At 42.3% G+C, this 23,776-nt stretch overlaps 1 long non-coding RNA gene across 23 annotated transcripts in view; it reads right to left on the bottom strand.

The window, feature by feature from the left end:
* LOC128851851 (uncharacterized) overlaps positions 1–23,776 on the bottom strand; it is a 352,018-nt gene that overhangs the window by 192,509 nt on the left and 135,733 nt on the right. Inside the window, exons 13-15 of one of the 23 annotated variants that reach the window (XR_008449359.1) lie at positions 13,194–13,268; positions 10,930–11,075; positions 8,616–8,869 (exon numbers count right to left, since the gene is read on the bottom strand). The exons of 21 other annotated variants lie outside the window; for them this stretch is intronic. This is a non-coding gene — a long non-coding RNA (uncharacterized LOC128851851). The remainder of the gene's footprint in view (positions 1–8,615; positions 8,870–10,929; positions 11,076–13,193; positions 13,269–23,776) is intronic. One more of the 23 variants, XR_008449360.1, reaches the window with a different exon arrangement.

Here is a 23,776-nt window from a genome sequence, read left to right as displayed (position 1 = left end):
CTTTAAAAGACTGCTTTGTTCTTGGAAGTGACACATACAGTCTCCTCGGGGTAGGAGCCCTCCCCTGTGACACCTGCTCCTTCAGAAGAAACTCTGCAAGCATTTCAAGACACTCAAAAATAAAGGAACAAGGAATTAAGGAACAGTTCTAACTCCATCTATCCACCCTTTTCCAGCTTGCAAGGCTTGGACGAGGCAAGTTCATCCATGCTGTGGTGTGTCACAGAGTATTATCATAATATCTCTTCTCACAGCAGATGCATCCAAGATCCATGGGACCATAAGAGATCAGCTGCTGTGTGAAGCTATGTTTCATCAAACAGCTTTAGCGCCGAAGAAGATCTCAAGTCAGAATCTTTACACCTAAAAATGTGACCTTGACCTAAAGAAGCACTTTACAGAGCCAAAGAAATATGTAGGGCCCAGACTCCCAGGACCTCATCACGTTTACACACAGAAGCAGTACCAGCTGCAACCGACCTCTTCTGGTGCTCAGCCATTCGCAGAAAGTGCAAGAGCTTTCTCTTCCAGTGTACTCTAGTACACTTTTCTTGCCTGGGGAAATTCGTATGTGATATCTCTTTGAATTAACTGGCACCAGTCTTGTAATCAAGCACTGTTGAGCCAACAGGGAGACAAGGACTTACAGTGTGGAATACACACAAAACCCCCAAAATTGGCCCAATATGCTATAAAAGACCACAATACACGCATTCATTCATACAAAAATTAAGTATATAATCACATGATGAGCAAAGGACTTCATATGATGGTATACAAATTTAAAACACACACAACCCTATTTAAATAAACTGCACACTGTGCTAGATTCCAAAAAAGATGAAGTTACAATAATTGTCACTTTCAGTTTTATATAATTTTCCAAATAAAAATGTGAGAGTTGCCATTAACTAGAGCTGACAATGTGCGTACAGTACACACATTTGTCAACTTCATTAACCTTCCAAATTAGGTATTCACAGGGAGCTAATGGCAGCATAACACATCATTACAATATTCAATGCAATTTCATGGATATTATGTATAGGGAGAAATTTTAGGCTCTCTTGTCCTTACAGCTGTTAGAAAATATTATACTTTGCAAATATCCCATTAGGGATCGGCAAATGCTAAATAGCAGAATCTGAATAGCATGAATTACGTCCCACTCTCCTGCCTCTCCTCGGCAGGAACAGGGTGCCTCTATTTGTGTCATATTTGGCCATAAGTGAGGAATACAAATCATCTGCCTGGGCTTTCCACCCTCCACACCATTGCTGTTACAGCATCCACAGCCAGGATTAGGATCCACGAGGTTTGAGTTTAATCTACCCATTAACTTCCTTTATGACCTTGCGCAAATCACTTAGAATTCTTGCATCTGCAACAGTTCCTTGTTTCACAGGGCACGGCGCACGTAGCTATTATGGATCACGAGGGACTGAAATAACAGTAGAAGGGTTACCATTCTCCTCACAACTCACAAGGAAAACATCTGAAAAAAAAAAAGGTTTTATTACAATGAGAAGAGGAGGTCTACCAGCTGGGAATGAGAGTGGGAAAGCACTCGGTGCGAGAAGAATAGTTGAATGTGGGCAGGTGTGGGAAAGAGAAGAAAACAACAGACACTTTGCATTATCTAAAGTAAGATTAAGTCGGTAGTGAGCTGGGGGAAGACACTCAGAAAAGAAGCAAAATGAAAGGATCTTCAGTAAAAGGAAGATTCTTAGGGAGCCAGAACACAGGAGAAAATAACTTTGTGGCACACAAACCAGAGAGATGGATCCTAGCGCTGTACATGTCAGAACAGAGTATGTTCTCACCACCAGAAAATAAACATGAAGGGAGAGACTGTGCTGCAGAACCAGAAGAAGAAGTGAATGACAGAAATCAGATTTTTCAGCTCTGATGTACTTTTTAGGGATTTCTTTTCTGGACCACTTTGAATTCCCCAAACCAGTCATTCACGAGTCATGAGTCAAGTGAGTCCATCTCATGGAGATCTCCCTAGCACCAGCAAAGGATCCTTACCAGATATATTTGTCTCTTTTAAAGTAGAAAGACTTTGGGAAACTAATAGGGTGTAATAAAGTCTCAGTCTTTTTTCTTCTCATCAGCAATGAAATGTTTTTAAAACAAAAGCCATCAGCAGTCACATTTTGGCAAAATAAATACACACCCATGTGTGATCTATAAGAACAACAAATTCTGATGTAAACCATTCCCTACAGAAATGGTCCAGGTTACATAAAGCAATTTTAACTGAGCTTTGCCTTTCCGCTCGATGCTGTTTTCCCTGCAGGTCCTAACCAGAGCTCAGTATAGGATCTGTTCACCTTGTGAAACAGGACCTGAGCTGCACTCCCCTTACCAAAGACAAATGTTTTCTGTAGGTGGCAGCCTGGTGAGCAGTGTTAGCAGCAACCCTTCCTCACTGTTTCGAGCCCAGTTGGCTATGTTGCATCTTACAATATCCGAGATTCTCTGTTCATGGGAAACGCTTGGGATGGTCCAGCTTCGCAACAGCCAGCTCGTGTTAATTTGAATCACTTTGGTTTTCTTTTCTCACTGTTGCTCTCACTGCCAAGGGCTGTCAAAACACATTGTCCTGCTTTCAGAAAAGAGCCACATACTGTGTCATGGAGAGATACAAAACACAGCTGATAAAACTACACAGAAGAGTTCAGCTGTCTTCCTAGTCTATGAATTTAAATGGCATTCTCCTATAGAAACGAAGCAGCTTTCACATTAAGTTAATTTGTCTTTTTTCTCCTCCATATGGAGCACCTGCTTCTCTTTGCCACCTCATTTTGTATTTGTTTTTATCTCTAGCTCAGTTTTCCATCTTGGACATCTGATGTCACCTATCCTACCAGAAATGTGACCTTTTAGTCATCTTCCTTTCAGAAGAGTCGAGCGATTCATCCAACCACCTCTGGTGGTTTAAAATGGTAGCTACACGGGTAACCTTTTATTGCTCTGTGTCTCAACTCTCTATTATAACCTACAGATGAAGCACAGAAGGAACGGGTGACTGCATCTCCAACAACACATGTAAAAAAATACTAACGTAATGTTCCAGCCTGTTTAAATTCTCGCCAGCACAAAACCGTCTGATAACTAGAGAAAAAAAAAATAAAATAAATATAAACATTTTTTCTTATAGTTGCAGACTTCCCACAGACAGAAAAAGTGTAATCTTTGACACAGGAGAAAGGGGGTGTTTTTAGTAAGGCGCTGTGCCGATCTGGCTGGGTATTGCTATACACAAAGCATCCCGGCGTCCTTTAAATTAAAAAAAAACTAAAGAAACAACAAACCTTCAAGCCAGACAGAAGTGCCAGCAAATGTTATAAACCAGTGGATAGTGGGTGGGTGGTGTGAAAACGTTTCATAACTGCTAACAGCAACCCTGTTGTGAACCAAACAGCTGTGCGCAGAACACAGGTGTGCCAGCACAACAAGGGCCATTCATGCCTCCCCCCGGGCACGGGCCAGGTTTGCAGAGCCACAGCTGACCACATAAAGCGGAGGGGATGGAAAAGGCCGAGAGTGAAACGTCCACTACAAGTGTAAACACCGGATGCCGCACCGGCGCACGCACACACACAAAACACACGGACGCTTTTAGCACGTTCTGCTCGCTACTGAAATAAAAACAGGTAAGGAAAGGCTGCTCTGCCGTGGGAAGCAGAGTATATCCTGACAGGGGAAGGTAATAGGAACATGATATGAGTGAAAAAAAAATAGGCAGGTAAGAAATTATTGGGGTATGGCCAAAACATTAGTATTTTGATTGCCTCTGTTGTTCCAATAAATCCTTCCAACCACGTACCAAAGACATTTCCAAATAAAGAAAATTTAGAAGAGATTCTGAATAATGCTAGCAGAAGGGTTACAGGTCTTCTTTTCTTGTGCAGATCCTCCAAGAGAGAAGATAAATTTCAGCAAAGTAAAATATTATTCTTAAAAATTAAAATAATTTACCTTTCATATATCCTGCAAAAAGTGTTTTTGCAGCTTTTCTTCCACAAATACCAGCGCAGTAAAAGGTTAGGAGGGAGGGCTGAGTTTTGTTTCCTTTTTATTTAAACAGATTCTTATGCGATGGTTTAAAAAAACAACTTATATGAAAAAAAGGAATGGTCATTAGCAATCCCTGAGTTCTAATTCTGGATATAGAAACACTTTGGGCATTTCAGTTGAACAGACAATCAAACATTACAATTCAATTGCAAAAGGTAGAATTCCTTTGTGGAAAAGCAAAGGATTACCTGCCCGAGTAGGTCTTCTCTATCTATTGTACCTATTATGAAAAGGCAATTATTTGTTGAAAACACAGTCTCCAGATACAATATTTGTATCCAGATGGTACACACCAGGAATGAATGCTTTCCATTTGCAGATATATAAAAGCCACCTTTCATTAAAAAAAAAATGGCAATGAAATTACAACACAGCATTACCACAATGCTGACACCCCCGCATCTCCAATGCTCACCAGTCAGTTCGAGGTGAAATCACAGAATCATAGAACAGTTTGGGTTGGAGGGGACCTTAAAGAATATCTCATTCCACCCTTCCTGCCATGGGCAGGGACACCTCCCACTGGCTCAGGCTGCTCAAGGGCCATCCAACCTGGCCTGGAACCCCTCCAGGGATGGGGCAGCCACAGCTTCCCTGGGAGACCTGGGCCTCACCACCCTCATCGTGAAGAAATTCCTCCTTATGTCCAGCCTCAGTCTCCCTCCTCCAGTTTTCAGCCATTGCCCCTCATCCTGTCACTAGATACCTTTTTACAAAGTCCCCCCCCCAGCTTTCCTGTAGGCCCCCTTCAGGTACTGGAAGGTCACTATAAGGTCTCCTCGGAGCCTTCTCCAGGCTGAACAACCCCAACTCTCTCAGCCTGTCCTCCTAGGGAAGGTGCTCCAGCCCTCACATCATCTTTGCAGCCTCCTCTGGACCTGTTCTAACAGCTCCATATGCTGCTTACGAGGATCCCACATTACAATAACTTTGACACAGCAAAGCCCTGTCGGATTCCTACCAGCGCTGTGACTCCCAGATTCATTTCTGCTTTCCAAACAGAGTCCAAGCTATCAAGTCTGAACAGGGTTGCTGTGTCAGCTAATAAAGCTAATGACCAAGTGACCCTATCAACCTAGAAATTCTTCCAATTCTCCAAGAACCCTTTTGCATGAACAAAGTGAAGAACCCTAGATTATCTTTCGTATGAAAGCCCAGTTTCAAAAGCATTTAAATAGTGAACCAAAAATCTTCTTCCTAGTAGATGTGGGGCCTCAGTACAACAGTTAGAAACGTGCAACAGCAGTGATAACCATGCATTCACCGAGCAGCTGCAGCCACACACTTTTGGCTCCTGGCCGCGGTGACCTAGATGTGTATCTGCCCAACGTTCGGAGTGTGGCTGTTCCACTGCTATTACCAGCAGCCAGTGGTCAGCCTCCCCGAACCACGCTTCAGAAAGTGGCATGTACGAGCCCCGCTGTTTACGTGTTACGGCTACTATCTGGGGTAAACTGAACATCCTCTCTCATCAACTACAAAGCTCTAGAGAAATGCTTTTATCGCATTGTTATCATTGCTTTCTTCTAAGATGGCCCCAGCTCTCACAGGAAAAATAGGTCCTGAGATCAACCAAGATCAACAATTTGCATGTGTATTTTTGATGCCACTTGAAAAATCTGATAAAAATCCAGTGTTAATCACCATAAAAACATTTGCAACTGAAAAGTGGCCTGCAGGTCTCACACATCTAGCGAACACAAGCAGCTGTGCTCCAGCAGGACATACATTTCTTGTGAGTCACAATCTTGCCCATAACCCTTATAAGAAGGAGCCATCTCAGGGAACTGGAGCATGGATTAACCCTTGCCTCCATCAGTCCCCGTGCTCTCTGCCAAGCTGAAGAAGAGTGCCCGGAGTAGCTGATCACCCAGATTTTGGCTGAGGTCCCCAGTTTTTTACCTGCACTCCAAGAAACCATTATCATATTCAACCAAAGGCATTAGTTTGTCTTCTTCTCACTGTTATTTCTACACAATTCTACTGATGTTGCAGGTATTAATTAGTCACACTTTTTTGTCTGTAAAATATGCTGTAGTAATTTAAGCAGTGCTCAGGCAAAAATAGTGTAAAGATTGGCTAGCAGCTTGCAGTTATGAACATTTTATTCGTCACAGCTTACTTAGAAGAGATTTACACTTGCCTCAAAATGTTGAGCAAACCTGAACCACATGCTCACAGAATTCTCAAGTTCCTTTTTGAGATTTCCCTGTAATCGACAAACCCAGCTTCTTTCCAAAAGCATCAGAATTTGATGTCTTCCAACAAAATTACATCGATCTGCCTTGCAGCACTGCCGTTACTCGGCGTCCTGTGCTTGAGTCCGCCAGGGAATTACAGGGCCATTGGATCTGCCATCCTTCACTAAGTGCCTGTACCGAAAATTCTGGCTTGTATATAATGTTAATTGTTTTAACTCCAGCAGCCTTGAGAAAGATTTATAAAACACAAGAAAAGCTGAGGATCTAGCCCATCATATCCATCAAAAAGCTGTTAACACCATGGCACTGACTCTACATTTATTCAATTGCTGGCGGTTTACACCACCTATGCCTATGCAAAAGCAGGACTGATTTCAGATCTAACACCTTTAAAGAGAAACCTTAACACTGACATTCTCATCCTAAAGTTTCCAATCAGTCTTACAGAAACCCTATTTTTGTGCTTTTTCATGTGGAAATGAATGACTTGCTGTTCTTTTGTGTGATAATTTAGCTAAGCAACAATTATTACTTTGTGTCCTCAGCTGCGGAAAGGACAGAGTTGAGTTACTTCAGTTCATTCCCTTTTCTCTCTCTCTTTGGATTTTTAAATTAGGTATTTTTGTCTTCCTAGGCAGTCTGCAATAGGAAATAAATCAAACTCATCTGAATATTACCCTCACCTAAATATTACCATAGAAATCCAATTCTTAATCTCGAATATAAACAAAACTTTGCACTCATATTGTTTCTTAAAAATTGTTTAATCCATTTTTCAAATCCAGACCAAATTCTGCCCTTCAGCTCCATAGAGGGATCTGTGCAACAAGGATTAAGAGAAAAAAAATGGACAGAACTGCTGTCGTGTGAAGCAGAGATACAGTGTGCGAAAAATAAAATCTTTGGTCATAAACTCCTTTTCTTCTAGAACTGTGACTTTATAAAGTTTTTAGAGAAAGCCTCAATATAGATTAGTCATGTATTAAAATACATTACACAAAGCTATCTTTGCAGCACTAGATTAGTGTACTCGTACGCCAGGTACATGTCTTCTCCCCGCTTCCTACCGTGGCGAGCCCTGTAGCACTAACGCCACGAATGCCACTGCAAAAATTCAAAGCCCACTGAAGCCTCCCATGCACAAATTGCACTAATCACTTCTTAGAAGCAGATTACCTTCAAATGAGAAAATGTGAAGAAATAGCACCAACTGCAGCAAACAAAAAACCCACTAGTTATTTGAAGAAAATTGCACACAGCAATGCTGCCAAGATGCCACAGTGTCTCCATCACAGCCGGAGGTGGATGGCTTCTGTAGGCTTGGGCAATTCACATTTCAGATTCCTTTCCCACTGCCCACATGTTCAATTTTACTCAACAGCAAGCCCTATTTGTCCCTTATTTACCTTCTAAAGCAAAGCCCACATTGGTGGGAACGAACACCGAAGTGACACTTAGAAAAAGCAACATCATTTGAACAGCTGTAGACAGTCTGTTATTTATCAGAAATTTTAACAAAGGCCAAAGGAAAAAAGCAGCAGTTCAGCAGAGAGCGAGTCCTGCCCTAGCACAGCTGTTACACAAGATGGGAAAATTTCAAAATGAGAAAGTAAACACCACTCTATATTCTAGCAAAGAGGGAAGAGATTTTTCTTCCCAATCCTTGGAAATGGCAAACTTAACACTAATGAAATGCAAACATCCCCCTGTCCCCGGAACATAAAAGCTGGGATCCAGTTGTGATTCTTTCCTAGTGGTATTACTTTGCCCACGCTACCCACAGGGCAAGAAGCTACAGATGCTGAAGCAGACCCACAGCAGCAGTAAACCAGGACGGCTTTATTGATGTTCACGTCCACTGCTCTGACGGTTCGGCTGGACAGGCGCCGAGCTCACGGCCTCTGCCAACAGCTCCCTTCCTGGTGTACTGCAGTCTGGGGAAACACCCCGTGGGGTGAATTCTTCCCCCAGCAAACAGATTTGTTAAAAACACTGCAGAGAGACCCTCTCAAGGGTTCTTTGGACAGATTCTTGTCGAGGGAAGGAATTGATGCTCCTGTGATACCAGCAGCAGGAATTCAAAACTGTCCCCATTCTGCATCTGGAGCCACAGTGACAGCAGCTCTAGCACAGACCAGTTTGATTCAGCTGCTCTGTCATTTGGAGGCTCACGCTCCTCAGTGCTGCCTGTTTACTACTCAGATGGCAAACACAGAGAAGGAATAAAACCCCAAACCTCCGATTGAACTAAGGGGGTACTTAAAAGGACTACTACTCTGCAACAACAGAAGACGAGCAGAGCACAGCTCAGCACCAGCTAACACAGACCTGCTCTCTTGAAGTCAGACACACAAAAGACTTCTGTGGAGTAGTGTGGTCCTCAAAACAGGCACTCGGCACTGAGGAGAGGTGAAGAGGGTCCCACTGCTCATCCACTTGGATGCAGGACTGTAACTGATGTGGGCAGCCTCTCGTCACGGTAAGCAGTGTGTGGGTGAAAGAAAGTCACGCTCCTCGGTCATCAGCGCTCACCACAGAGTCCTCTCAGCACCTCTGTCACCATCCTTCCCAGGAGTTGGCTCCTAAAAATTAAAATGTGCCAGTTTTCCCAGGGCAAAACATACTTCCAGGAAGCTGTTTAGAGTTACATACCCTAATTTACCAAAATCAACATCTCAGGCTGTCAGAGGATGTTAAGATGTGGAAAGAGGAGTTGCTGTTTGCTAGCACAGGAATTTGTTGCCTTCACTCCCAGTTTATGTCCTCATCTCTATAAAAACCGGTTTAGGGTATCAGCATCCCCTCCACATTGCATACGGAGCTCAGGTCCCTGACCCAAGGGGGACCCAAGGCTAAAAAATCCTGCTCTGGTGAAGACAGACACCATTGCTCCACTCAAAGGGATAATGTTGTGGGTCCAAACTCGTCCTGCTTCATATTTTGGACAGGCAACAGCTGATGGAGATGGCCAAGCTCCGTGCCAGGCACAGCTACAACTAAGCGACTTTTCCAGCAAGCGTGACGCTGGCCACACGCACAGCACCCAAGGGTCCATCTGCTGCCAAAGGCATCACAGAGGCAAACTCAGTAACTTAGGACATGATGGGAGATAAGCCACAAGGTAGCAGAGGGGGTGTTTCTTTGTTTAATGCAGTATTCCACTACTGGGAGTTCTCTTCCTGTTGTTATGTCTGGGACACTATGGGAAACAAGGCATGGAGATCTGGGGTCTACCAGAGCAGCTGGTTTTGTACAGAGGATTGTGGCACTAAGCAACACCACCTCTGGGTAACTTCTGAGCACCACCAACAACCTTTGAAGAGCCTTCTTACAAAGCAAGAGAAGGCAGCAGAGCACCACAACCCAGTAGTCTGATGACACCTAGGAGACATTAGATGCGGCTTGGGCTTCAACCTTAATCTACCTCTCACCTGAATGCCCGAGTCACTGGTTCAGGGGTATTCTGGACTAAGCTCTATCCATCTCCTGTGTCAGATTAACTTCATTTTGTGTAAACAATCACATATTAACTGGAGAGGAAATCTCAGTTGTAATTTTCCATCCCTTGTGGAACTCTTCACTGTATAAAGTCCACCTTTTTCCCCCCTGATTCTATTTATCTGTACAAATAAGGACAACTTCTATTCGAGAAAGTGAGAGGCCCATGACAAAAAGGCTCAGGGGTCCCCGAGTTACACCTCTTGCCCACCTCTAACCAGCAGGTGCTATTAACAGCCTGAGGCACAGGCTGGAGAAGGTGACCAGAAACTCTTTCCTAGCGTCACCACAGCTAACGCACCCCATGGTTACAGCGAACGGATATTTGCCAATGAAAAAATGTTTAGTCAGAATTTTTTTGACCATCGTTCCCCTTGACTCCGTTCTGCAGCGCTTTCCCCTGGTTATTCAGCAAGGAAAAATCTGCTGCAGCGCTGGATGCTCCGTGCCTTATATCAGAGCCCAGAGGTCCAAAGCAGGACAGCAATGAAATAACACTCTGCTGCATTTCTGAATTTCAGCTTAGTTAGAACACTGTGGGCAATAAAAAAAAAAAGTGAAGGTTCCAGTTTCTAATAGAAATTTTATTAACTTCTGAAAGCAGAATTTTTAATCACTCACTAGCAGTATTTTCCTTTTTAAAACAAATATTCACATTTCTAGGAATTGCTGACTACCGTGCTTATAAAATGGAGCCCATTTTTGCTGTGTCTAGGGAAGGATAAGGAAAACATGATGCACAAACTAAGAAAACTGTAAGAAAAATATTGGCTGGAAAGTCTGTGTTCCTGAAGACAACCAAGGATAACATTTAAGCTGAAACCGGTTTTGACATTCAGCTGTCAGTAGTTCCCTTAAGCACTGGAGACTCTCAATCTGCAAATAAACCCCTGATTCATACAAATGCATAGACTAAACAAATGCATGAATCCACCAAGTCTTTTTCAGAAAATTTAATGAGAAATAGCCCTTCAAAAACATTTCCAAAACTCCAAAGTCTGTTTTTATACGCATGCAAACTGATATACCTCTTTACTATATATAACGCATTATTTGTAATGTTTCACTTCAATTTCAGTGTAAAATCTACTTCTTATTAGGAGAGAAGGATTAGCGTAGACACATTAGCCAGGCGATTACCAACCTGTGCGTATGAAATATGATCGTTTCAATCCCATTTACACTAATTACATCCACAGCAGCACTTCCACATACCGGCTCACACGTGTTTCAGCTTCAAAACTTAAAGCACATTAGCTCACACTTAACTTAGGACATCGATGTCTTTATCTGGAATAAAGCATTTTTGGTTTATTTTTCCTTATCAATAAGGTACTCATTAGAGATTCAACACGTATTTTCATGTTCACAAACTATGGCAATTGAAATACACAAACTGCAAACCAGAAGAGTGAAACAAAGGCATCAAAAGTCCCATCTGTGGTCAATCTGCATGTAAAATTATATTTATCAATATATATTTTATATAATTTTTCAATATGTAATCTTAATATAATATGTTAATATAGTTTATAATTACATTTATAATTTAGGTATAATATATTCAATATATATTTAATATATTTTTCAATATAATTTTTAATATAATTTTCAAGAAATTTTCAAGAAATTACTTAACACCCCTCCACAAATTTAAGACTCTTCAGTGACACTTGATATAGTCTTGACTTCTGAACAAATTTATCAGAAAATATTTCCTATTTCTCTGCCAAAATAACTTCTAAGTATTCATTTCAAAGGATCCCTATTGCCGGTAGGTAATTCTGCCGTACATGTAACAACTCATATGCTTTCTGCAGCAGAAAAACTATGTCAATATCTTTGCGTCCATACAAAATACGGGTGAAGCTCAAGGATCTTTTGCTGCTATTATTTTAGGTATTCAAAACAGATGTAAAAAAAAAGTTGTTTCCTTTCTAAAACTCAAAACCTAAATTTTAGCTGAGGTGTAACTAGGGACAATTAACAGATGAGACGAGGCAAGGGAAGCAGCACGGTGGTAGCAACTCCTCCGCAAGTCAGACAGCTTAGGGAAAAAAAAAGTCCTTGTCACACTTACTTTCAAACGATAACTACTCGAGGGTATAGAGGCTCTGAGCCAAATCCTGCCTCCGGCAGTACGCAGACAGGTAGTGGCTACAGCCGCGCTTTGGATGGTAACTAATATTGTTATCTAATTTATAGCTAAAGCCATAAACCATCTCAGCTCACTCTGTTCCGCTCAGCGAACCTTACATTTCTGAGACGCCTGATCAATGTCTGAATAAGCTGCACTCCGGGCCAGGGGAGGCTCCGGCAGTGTTTTACATGGATAGCAACGGCTTTCCTCAGAGCGCTTTATTGCTGTGAGAGCCTGAGGCGTGCGGTGCCGGAGGTTGGGTCACACACCGTGCCAGTGTCCGGCTCCTCAACCACCCACAAGCATCTCTGTCGGCCTCGGTCAGACACAGGACACCAAGCCGGGCAGCCTTCGGCTAAAATGGCCTCCTGGTGCTCTTCTGTACTCTACGGGCCATCAGACAAGCGCCTTTGCAAAACTTCTTTCCTGCCCCCTGCTCCTCCCCGCTCCCTCGCGGGTGCAGCATTCACTGTCAGCATTCCACAGGATATCTTTTCAGAACTTTTTCATTTCAAATCGCTATCAAATTGAAATCGAACTCACAAGATCGGCTCTATCTGACTGTAACAAGCAAGTGGCTTAAGATTATTCCTTCTGTTAATAAAGTAGCGCGGTACTCTTCCTGCCTAGCATTTTACCAGAGCGTCTTCCAGAAGCATTAGCAGAAGATTACACAGTCCTCCTTGATTATCTCAGAACTTAAATTTATTATGGCCCTATCACACACAGCTATTATAGTCAACTGCAGGTTTGTAATTGCTCTCAGTGGGAGAAGGTTCAAGCCCTTTATTTCTTCCTCAGAAGGATATTGGGTCTGCTCCAACTCAGGCCAGGCTCATGCTGTTTTCTTCTCTAAAAATCTATTTCCTTATTTTTAGATTAATTCAAGCTACAAGATACCATCTTTCTCTCTGGCCCTTGACCTTGTAGATAACCCTTCTCTATGCCAGAAAATAAATGTGCAGGAGAACATAATATTAATTAAAAGGCAGCATACCTTTGATTTAAGCATCAATTAAAAATACGATAATATCCCCGAAGGAAAAGATCCTGAATATAGTTCGTTGCTGAAAGAGCGAGTAAAATCAAAGTGTAGCTGTGAGCCAGCGTTAACAACGTGGGCATTCTCCCCTCTGCTGCAAACACAGTCACTCAGCTGCATCATCCCTTGAACTCAGGGGTGGGATCCTTGCCCACGTGAGCAGCCTTCCTTTACCCCACCACCCCCTCAGGTTCTGCCACCCAGCTCAGAAGGGAATGAGCCTCACCTGTAATTGTACTACGGTGAGCTTGCACCTCTTTTCTTAAGTTAAGATGCGTTTGCCTCTCCAGTTAGCTGCCTTCTGTGAAAAGACAAACTTCAGTGTTTATTTTTTCAATACACTTACGAAATAACATTCATGATGAATTAATGTGCATATGTGAAAAATGCATCTTCTTTTGCAGGAAGAGATCAAAATAAATGCTTGTTTGGGACTGGAGAGAGGTAGAAATCATGAATTTACTGCTACTTTTATTCTGGCTTGATAGGGTTTCCAGGAATTTAAGAGTTTAACAGTAGCTCAGTAGGGCAAACAGTCAACACGTAGGCTTGGCTCTCCCAGAGACTACAAAAGCTCCCTCTCCCCAAAGATGCACTTGCTACTCAAACTCTTCCCCTTGAGAAACCCCCGCAAAAATTGCTTCTAAAGAGGAAAATCAATGGAGTTCTTCATTGGACAGAGAGATGCTATAATCAGGTTTAGGAAGTGATTAAGATGGAAAAGATGGCTGATGTAGGAATTAAGTGACAGTCCCCTAGCATTTCATTTTGTTCATAATCTGCTCTGCAAAGTCAACTACCCTTCCCAGCCCCTCACTGCTGAGCTAAAACAAGAAAAGGACTAAAATCGTCTTACAATATTTGCCGACTCCAGCTGCTGGTTCTGTCTTCTGTTTAAATGCTATTAATTTCTCCTTTACTACATTCTCAGCAGAAAACAATTGACTCTACAAAACTTACATTTGGAACCAATTCTATATTTAGAAATCTTTCAAAGCTGAAGACTGTTGGATAAGAAATTCTCATTTAACAATATCAGAAGGATTATGGAGTAATAAAATGCTCATATAAATTTTTTATAATACAAGTAACCAAGCTAAGCTGGAAGATGAATATTAAAATGCCTAATTTTAATTGGTGAACTAAAAAGCCTAACAGTCAAAAGCCCACTGCATGACACACAGCACTACTGAGAAGTGTTAATGGTCTTTGGGTGGAGGTAACAATGGTGTATTTTCATCATTATTTCACTGATGTGTCATTTTAGCATTAATTTCCTGTCTTACTGCAATACACATATAATGTACGTTAACCTCATGTCACCAGAAGGTACTGTCAATTTTAACTAAAATGAAACATTCTTTTCTGGTTTAGAGTACAAATCAATCATGGCTTTCTCTCATCCTCTGCATCATAAGTTACCCTTAAGACTCCAAATATTGGTGTCTTTAAAAAAACTTTACAATGTAAGTGCTATGATACAATGTTTTGTCTTACAGGGGTTGAGACACACCTGAGTTTTGATATCTGAGGACTTCTACATCAGTGAAGCACTTAAATTTGGACAATTTATATGCTGAGCTGCCAGAGAGGCTTTGGGAAGGCAAAAGCTCAGCTACAGTGCTGCGGCATGACACAAGGATCCAAAGTGAGGATGTTAGTCAAAAGGTTTTTGTTGAGCCAAAGAGATTTGATGAGACATCAGCACGGTACACCATCGTTAGCGCAGCTCACTGTTTACCCAGCGCCATCGTATTTCTGAAGAACGCAAAAAAGTGTGACAATAAAAACTATGTAGGTTACAAATACAAACTCTATAATCCCCAGCAATTCAGGGAATTTTTGTTGTTTCCTATAACAACCTTATCACACTTTTTAAGAACTGTCATAATAAAGAAACAGTTACAGCATTGATGTACTTAAAACTGTGCTACTGAAAGCAGTCCATTTCACAAATTGCCAATTAGTGACATTCAAGTAGTTACTACTACAAATTTGCTGGAATAAATAAGTTAAATAACAACTACTTTGATTTATTTTTTCATTTTTAATCTTCTGGAACTTGATCTTTGGGACACTGCGATTTTCAAAGTGCTTTACATGCTGATTTAAAATATGGAACCTGGAAGTTGCCCAAAATGATGATATCCCCATAAAAAGGCAGGCCGGTCAAATTTGTTAGCATGAAGCATAGACATCCAGGCTTTAAAGACCCATGTGCTGAGAGAGTCTCACATTGACATGGCTTTAAAGGTCACATGCACACTCTGCCTCATGTGAACCCCAAGGGATGCTGTGGCTAAGCGCACAAGATGTTCAGATACTACAATTAGGTTTAAATGGGCATATGGCAGAAGAAATCTGTTCCCATAGGAGGAGGAAAAGGAGAAGTAATATCACAAGCGAAATTAAGAAAAATCAGGATGACAGCATATTACTAAACTAATAGAACGGGTGATACTAAAGGGAGGAGGTTGAGTTGCAGGGAGACACTTGAAATTAAGAAGCCAATTCTGGGAGCACGACAGTGTGTTCAGGGTTCACACTGACCTTCAGCTGGAGAAAAATGTCATTTCTTCTGATTCATTTGGATTTTGGTACATCTTACATTTATCTTATGCTTTCAGTACAAGGCAACTAATCTCAAAAAAAAGCTTGCGGGAGTTCACACAGGACAAAGAACTAAATAAGCAAGTAAGGAATGAGATTTTTTTCCCTCCTGTTCATCCACCGGTCTCTAGACCTTGCAGTCTTTCAGACGCCGCCGCCCCTCTATGTGCCAGCCCAGCTTACAGAGCAGATGTTAATTTGCTAACAAGTTTGGACCCAGACCCATCTAAGAGACTTTCTTCTTGGGTCATTCTTTCCTTGGGCTAGTAAGATAGAAATCAGCCTCGGAAAGAATGAACATTTTGTGCAATAGCTTTCCTTCTGCCATGCCTAAGCTCAGCTCTAAAAGCAAAGCTGCAAATGCAGAAAGGCTTATTGTCTTCCAAAAGACATTCTGGATAGTTCTCAGCTCTGCATTATCAATGAAAGTGCAAGCAGCAGGTCGGTGACCTCTTTGCTATCGGCACTGGAGTGTGATGCATCTTACTCATTTTTCCCTGGAGAAATACGTTAGAAGAGCACAGGTATTTAAGCAATATTTCTTCATATCTTTTCCATCAGGTATACTTTTAAAAATCCACAAAGCATGAAAAATTCACCAGACCTTCCATTTAAAAACTCCTCAGGTCTACAGAGTGCCTTCTCCACCCATCTGGAACAACATCATTTTGGGGAGGATTTTTCCATATGGACATATGACAAATGATGCAAAAAACCTCTTCTGACACCTCCTCTATTGTATCCAAACAAGGCCGCGCGTGTTTGGTAGCCCTCACCAGGGTGGGGAGCCGGCTGCTGCCGGAGCAGAATACGGTGTGGGAGCAACAGAGTCCCAAAGAAGCACTACCAGGAGACTGCAGGAGAGGGGCAAAACCTTCCACCTCCTCATGGACCCACCCCCCAGTTCGAGCTCTCGCTCGGATGTGGACTCCATCCAAAGCACAGTGCAGATGGCGAGTGCCTTTGCAGTGGATGGGAACGGCTGGATCGGGTTCCTCTTTCCAACTTTCAAATATTTGTGGTGTGTTTGTTTGCTTTGTTTTCCTTAACAGTACATTCTAACAATATTATTTTAATTATACTCATATCTACATAGAACTTTGACTGCATCTTAATGAAAGTTTTTTTGTTAGTGGTTTGAGTTGGTTTTTTCTTTTTTTTTTTTTTGGAGGTTTTTTTGTCTGGTACTTTTAATATCTAATTACCAAAGAAAATATAATGAAATCCATAAATGTGAAACAACAAACGGCAATTCCAATCAGCAAGGGGATTGTTAAAAGAATTTACATTTCCAAAGTGGTAGCCAGATACTTTTTCTTATTATGTTACATGCTATTCATTTCACGCTATCAAAGTTCTTTTGCACAACAGAGAAGCATTTATAAATTCCACCCATGATTCTTCCCCCAGATAAGCAGCACTGAGGGGGAAGGAAGGAGTGGGCAGCAGAGAGAGAAGAAACCTGGGAACTTTCAGAGAGAATCCATTTTGCACCTTTCCTTTTTTCCTACGTGCCTAAACCCCCTGCACAGCTTTTATACACCGGAGCGCACTCAATTCCATCAGGAACTTTTGTAAACGTTGACCGTAGAGCCAGTAGAAAATTGTGACAATAACAACGGCTCCTAAGGCTCCTGCAAGACACTTCCCCGCACACAGGAAAAACAATGCCAGAAGACATCTGACTACGTCTGCTTTCATTGATTTTGCTGCAAAGAAGAGCAATCATCTACCACAACGCCACTCTGCGCCACTCTGCTGAGAAGCTGCACCTCAGCTTTTGTTTACAGACTTTTTTAATTACTTGGCGCATCCCCCACAACTGAAGGATCTGTTGCACACAAAGTGTAAAGTAGCAGACTGTCACCCTCACTGCATTCGGGCAGACTCAGGAAATGATTGGCCCAACACAATTTCTTACAAGAGTAAGAAATATTTTTTTTTCCAACATAAAAAGGGCAATTTAACAGAATTGAGGTGGGAAACATCAGTTATAATGACAGTACTTGAGCGCTTATCACAGAAACCTCAGTCTCAAGCTTAGTTCCATGGCAAGCTTCAGCTCTGTCAGACTAAATTTTCAGCTGCCAGAAATTCAGACAGAGCAAGGGATTTTTCACATTTCAACTTTAAATCCTAAGAACACATGGGAAAAAAAAAAGGGCAATCATTTCTAGATGTTTACAAGAAGTCCAAAATATTTTGTTTAAAAAAAAAAAAAGAACTGCGGAGGATTGCTGATTTTTGCTGAACTGTTTTTGTGGGGAACTATTTTCTTTTCCTCCCTTCACTCTTTTTTGGTCCCTCCTTCCGCTCCCTGAGGAGCCTCTCCAGGGGGCTCTGGGAGAGCAGTGGGAGCCAGGAGAGCCCTCCGACTAAGGGCAGCGTCAGGCTTGAGCCCAGCTCCTGTTCACCAGTCAGCCCTGCCGCTTGGTGCTGGTGTGGCTGGGAGCGGGGTAGGAGGCATGAGAACCAAACTCACCCCTGTTTCAGGCACACCAAGAGCGGTCCCTGAAAGCGCTGCATTCAGCCGAGGCGCTGGCATCTCAGTGCCTTCCTAACGGGGTCCTCTGAGTGGAACCTTGGGCACACAGCAAGAATAGCTGCAGGGAGAAATGAGGCAGAAACATAGAGCAGAGCCGTTTCCTGCCCAGATACCCTTGCCCAAGTCCTGGGAACCCTCTTGACAAATATTGTGAAGGTCAGCTATAGCTATTAATAACAGTACGCGTCACCAGCTCTGGTGATACCGCCAAAGAAAAACACAGAGCTGATTTTTATCCTTTCTCTCAGTCCTCTTTGAATCTTAATTTCAATCTGTTCCATCTTTTCTTATTTTATTATTTTCCTTTGTATTTTCTGCTTCTTATCCCAAAACGCTGGGTAATGCTGCTGTGCGCTAGCAGAAAGACATCCTGCTCCCCAGAGCTCCCCGTAATTCAGTGGTGTGGGAACTGATTCATGTAGCCACATGTAATTTGTATAGCACTTTGGGACCCTTCTAGAAGAAAGACACTATAGAACAGCCAGATCATTTGCATTATAAAGGTTCTGATGGCTGTTTCTTGGATTAGACATTAGATTTGTATTATGTTTCGATGTCAGAAATAGGAGCCAAAATGGAGAAAAAAGCCTGTTCCCCAAAGTCAGATATGCATTCCATATATTAAGTATTGTATATTCATTAGCACTCTGATTTTCCTTTCCACTTCCAAAACACACTTATTTTCCAGATTCCGTCTCACTGTTTAAAATAAAACCTACCAAACACTCTGATTATTTATGTTTAACATAAATACTGCTCCTTCACAGCAGCAAACCCAACCTCAGAGGCCATTCCAAACGTACAGCTTCTCAGATGGTACAATGTAGTATCACAGCCTCTCTGACGGGATTGTCCTCCCCTCACAGGGCCAAGTATTCATCAGCACTTTATTCAAACCAGTATCCAGGAAAGGGCCAGTAAGGTTGTTCTCAGGCAAGACATCAAATCATCTCTTCCCGCTGAAAAAGCATCTGGGGAAAGATGGCCAAGATGAATGTGGAGAAACTTAAATTCTGAATGAAGGAAACATCGTAAGTAAAGAAGGGGTTAATATGAAGAGAAGAGTAAGGAAAATACTTTCTGAATCCTCTGGTCCAGATGTACAACTGATACAACTCAGATTAGCTTCACTGACTTCGAACCCAATGTACGCCAGATAAAGGATTTGGTTGACTTATTTTTTACCCCTTACTCTCTAAAACAATGACATGACACTATCTACAGTCTTGCCTGCAGCAATAGGTGAGCAGAAAATAGTCTGTAACAACGATAAGAATCCACCTTAAAAAAAACATAGCTTTTAGCTACTCTCATCAGCTTAAAGTGCCCCACAGAGAGTTTTCTTACTCATCTTGTAATGCCAACTTCTTCCACATTCAAGAGGGTTATTCCAGACTTTGTTGGAATTAGTCCAGATGCATTGGACAGTAAATGCTATTATGATCGTCCAGTAGCCCTCTGACAAACTTATATGTACACACCATGTGCTGCTCTGCCAGCACAGCACCAGACTGTCATATTTTCATGTCATTTCACATAAACAGGCCCTCTTCAGTTTTTAACTTATTTTTTAATAGGTAAATAAGCTGTCCAAAGGGGTACTTTTCAGTGGGGGGACACAGTCAAATATTACATTTTACATGTACAAAAAAAAAGTGTCCTGTTTTAAGACATTCTAAAGAAGTTCAGCAGTTTATACACTAGCAACATTAGGACTGACTTGATCTGCTTCCTTATTGCATGACGGCCCAATTATACCGCACTTTCTCCCACTTGGAGATGGACCAAAAGCTCACTGCAGTTACCGCAAATCCAGCTTTGGGTCAGGACCTTATTTCATAAGAAATGTTCTGTCTGCAGCAGGACTTTCTGCTGGTACGAACAGCTGTTCAGTGTGAGTGTGGATGTTAAAATCTGGTCCTGAGCAGTTTTAAACGCATTCTTCCATAACTTGTCATGCATGTTCTAAAAAGTTTGAGCACAGCCTTTAAAAAAGATGATGCTACAGCAAGCTACCCTGAAGCATATCACAGTAGCAAATGTGTCAATGTTATCAAATAAAACAAGATAGACATGTTATTTAACCGATTACAAAGCATTCGGTGTCATACTCAATAAATAATAGTCTACGAAACTCAAATGTAAACCTGATGGACACTCAGCAAAAATAATTTCAAAATTAATAGCATATGTTGAGAGTATCTCATGGTTTTCCACTCTGAAAAATGAAAGAGAGCTATTTGTGCTAGGAATTGACACTCTTCCAGTTATCGCCGTGCTAGGGTAGCTGTGCTCCAATACAGTATACCATGTGCATAAAATATTCTCACAGTTTAATGTGGGCCAGAAGTGTAGGAGAAGGAGGAAAAAAACATAAAGAAGAAGAAAAAAAATCCCACTACTGATGTAGTTTGAAATTCCAGGCTGCTAGTTATTAAAGTGCCCTTCATTCACCTGCTACATCCAAATCACAGTGTGGTGATTGGCATTTTCTCTCGTAATCAGGTATTGTGCGAGCAGTGGGCAGCTGGAACCCTCCGAGAATCTTCACTTGTCAGAGATGAATCAATCATCTCAAAAGATGTCAGCATCTGCCCAAACTATTTTATATTAGAATAAATGGCAGATGGTGGTGTTTTTATATTTAATCAGTTCCACCAAATGCAGTTTCATCTCTTATAAAACTAAACCATCTGCAGTGTGTAGGTGTACAAATCTAGCTAAATGCCCACTGTAGAGCCTTTCCTCTTAAAGGTAAACTGTACATGTTTAACACTTGTGCACGCAAAGTTCAATAAATTTCAAAAGCTTTAACAAATTTCTATGTTTTTATAAATACTTTTATTTTAATTTTGTATTTTAAATATTTGGTATCAAGGGTGCATGCCTAACTCTGGCTTCTGAATCTTATTATATAAACTGCTCATACTTGACAGTATTAAAATGCTTTCTATGAAGGATCATTCCTCCCTTCTTTCTACATAACTGTAAACCCCAGACACAGCCTTGGAAAACACGGCACCGAAAGAGCCTTAGTGACTTGTCCGAGGCCAAAAGACCTCAATGTGGTATCATTCAGAAAAGAAAAGGTCTGACCCTGGCAGGAGCAGACCCGAAAGTCTAGCCCTCAGCAAGGCTGAGTCTTGATTTTAGCGAGGTTTTTCAACACTGTCTCCTAACAACCCCACAGACAAACTAATGAAGTACAGATGAGATAAAGAACAGGGAGATGGACGGAAGGCTGCCTGAACTGTTGGCTGAAAGGGTTGTGATGAGCAGCACAAAGTCCAGCTGTGGAGTACTACAGGGGTTGATTCTGGGGCTAGTACTGTTTAATCTCTTCATTGTGGATCTGGATGATGGGGACAAGGGGCACCCTCAGCAAGTTTGCAGACAACACAAAGTTGGAAGGAGTGTGTGATGTCCCAGATGGATGTACTGCCATCCACAGAGACCTCAACAGGCTGGAGAAATGGGCCAACAGAAAACTCAGGAAGTTCAACAAAGGGAAATGCTGAGTCCTGCTGCCGGGGAGGAAAAGCCACCTCTGCCTGTATATACGGGGGACTGACCACATGGAAAGCAGCTTTGTGGAAAAACAGCCTGAGGTCCCTGGAGGACAGCAAACTGAACACGCAACAGGAATGCGCCCTTGCAGCAAAGAAGGTGAACAGCCTCTCAGGCTGTGTTAGGAAGAGTTTTGCCAGCTGGTCAAGGGCTGTGCTCAGCACTGGGGAGAAACATCTGCTGCGCTGGGTCTAGTCCTGGGCTATCCAGTTCAAGACACATGGGCATACCGGTGCCAATCCAGCAAAAAGCCACAAATCATAGAATTGTAGAAACATAGAATCATAGAATGGTTGGGGTTAGAAGGGACCTCGAAGCCCATCCAGTTCCAACGCCCTGCCATGGGCAGCGACACCTCCCACTGGCTCAGGCTGCCCAGGGCCCCATCCAACATGGCCTTGGACACCTCCAGGAATGGAGCAGTCACAGCTTCCGTGGACAACCTGGGCCAGTGTCTCACCACCCTCATTGTGACGAATTTCTTCCTAATATCTAATCTAAATCTTTCCCCCTCCAATTTAAAGCCATTTCTCCCTGTCCTATCACTCCATGTCTTTGTAAAAAGTCCCTCCCCAGCTTTCCTTGAGCCCCTTTCAGCGCTGGAATCTGCTCTAAGTTCTCCCTGGAGCCTTCTCTTCTCCAGGCTTAACAACCCCAAGTCTCAGCCTGTCCCAATAGCAGAGGTGCTCCAGACCTTGCATCATCCTTGTAGCCCTCCTCAGGACCTGTTCCAACAGTTCCACCTCCTTCTTATGTTGAGAATAGATCACAAAGATGATGAAGGAACTGTAGTCCAGTTCTGCGGAAACTAGCGTTCTTTGACTTCACCTTGACTTTATCCCCGTTTCTCTCTTTGTGGCAGGTTGGTGCTGTCAGTTGCATGGAGACACAACTGGAAAATTAGTTCCTCCAACTGCACCTGGGTGAAGTTTGACCATCGGCAGGCTGGATAGCTGATTCCCAACACAGACAGATGGGATTTCATGTGGGCAAGAGGGGCAGCAATAAAGCAGCCACACGTCTCAGCATTGACTTCTGTCTTTGCACTTTTTCCCTTTTATTCAGTCAGCCCTTATGCCGGGGTGCAACAACCAGTACAAATCAGAACTACTGACAAACACCGGACTCTGCTCAGAATAAAATTAAGAGTGAAATCTCTCGTGGTCTAAAGGGTTTAAAAGTTCCCCAAGTCTCGTGATGGTGATTTATCTATCAGAAAGAATTACAGTCCAAAAATGGAATATAATAAGCATAGAACTAGCTTTCTAATATTTCTACAACTTTGGAAAGTAATCTAAAAAAAAAAAAAACAACTTGCCATAAATTTAGAAAAAAAGATCATTTTCTGTGTCATAAAATTGTAGTACTAAATATAACATTTTCCATAGCACAGTGGGAAGAAATATGGTGTGAGGCTCTTGTGTATTGTTAAACGACACTTACTTTCAACCCAGCAGTGGTTATACTTTGGGGAATGGCCACAGACTACAAGATATTGAGGGGAGAGGAGCACGTTGTAATCTTGCTATTTTGAAGATGTGAAAAAAAATAAATAAGACTGAAACGTAGGCACAGAAGATATCTGTGAAGGCTGTAACCTATCGCTTGCATGCAAATGTGCTGCCCACAGAGGCTGTACACCCCAACAGCACCAGCAGGTTGGGGACAAGACTTTGCCAAGAACAAGCTGCCAAGAGGAGAAAGAACACAACTCAGAAGGGTTTATGCCTCTCCCATCTTCCACCCTGCACAGGAGAGGAACAAAGAGTGGTTTGTGCTCAAATACTGGTTCCTTCCCAGCATTGTACCTGAGGCAGAACTCAAGGTCACCTCTTAGAGCTACCTGCTCACCCATGAGGAGCTAGCAAAGGAGGTACCTCAGCTGGGAAGTAGGGCAGCATCTAGGTTAACACAGTGGTTTCCATTTACAGCAATGCATGGAAAGCTTTACTTCAGTTTCAGCCCAAGTACATTCACAAACGCTCCACTTGGGTTTCAGTCTGAGTTCTCCTGTCAAATACGACTCATCTGAAACTCCTTTTTACTGCACAAAAGTGAAAACTGTCCTATGCTGCATGGTTTAAGAG

The sequence above is a fragment of the Cuculus canorus genome, chromosome 3 (genome assembly GCF_017976375.1).
Source record: "Cuculus canorus isolate bCucCan1 chromosome 3, bCucCan1.pri, whole genome shotgun sequence".
Classification (NCBI taxonomy): Eukaryota; Metazoa; Chordata; class Aves; order Cuculiformes; family Cuculidae; genus Cuculus; species Cuculus canorus.
Note: the sequence above shows the minus strand (reverse complement) of the source record. Positions and strands in the feature narration are given on the sequence as shown.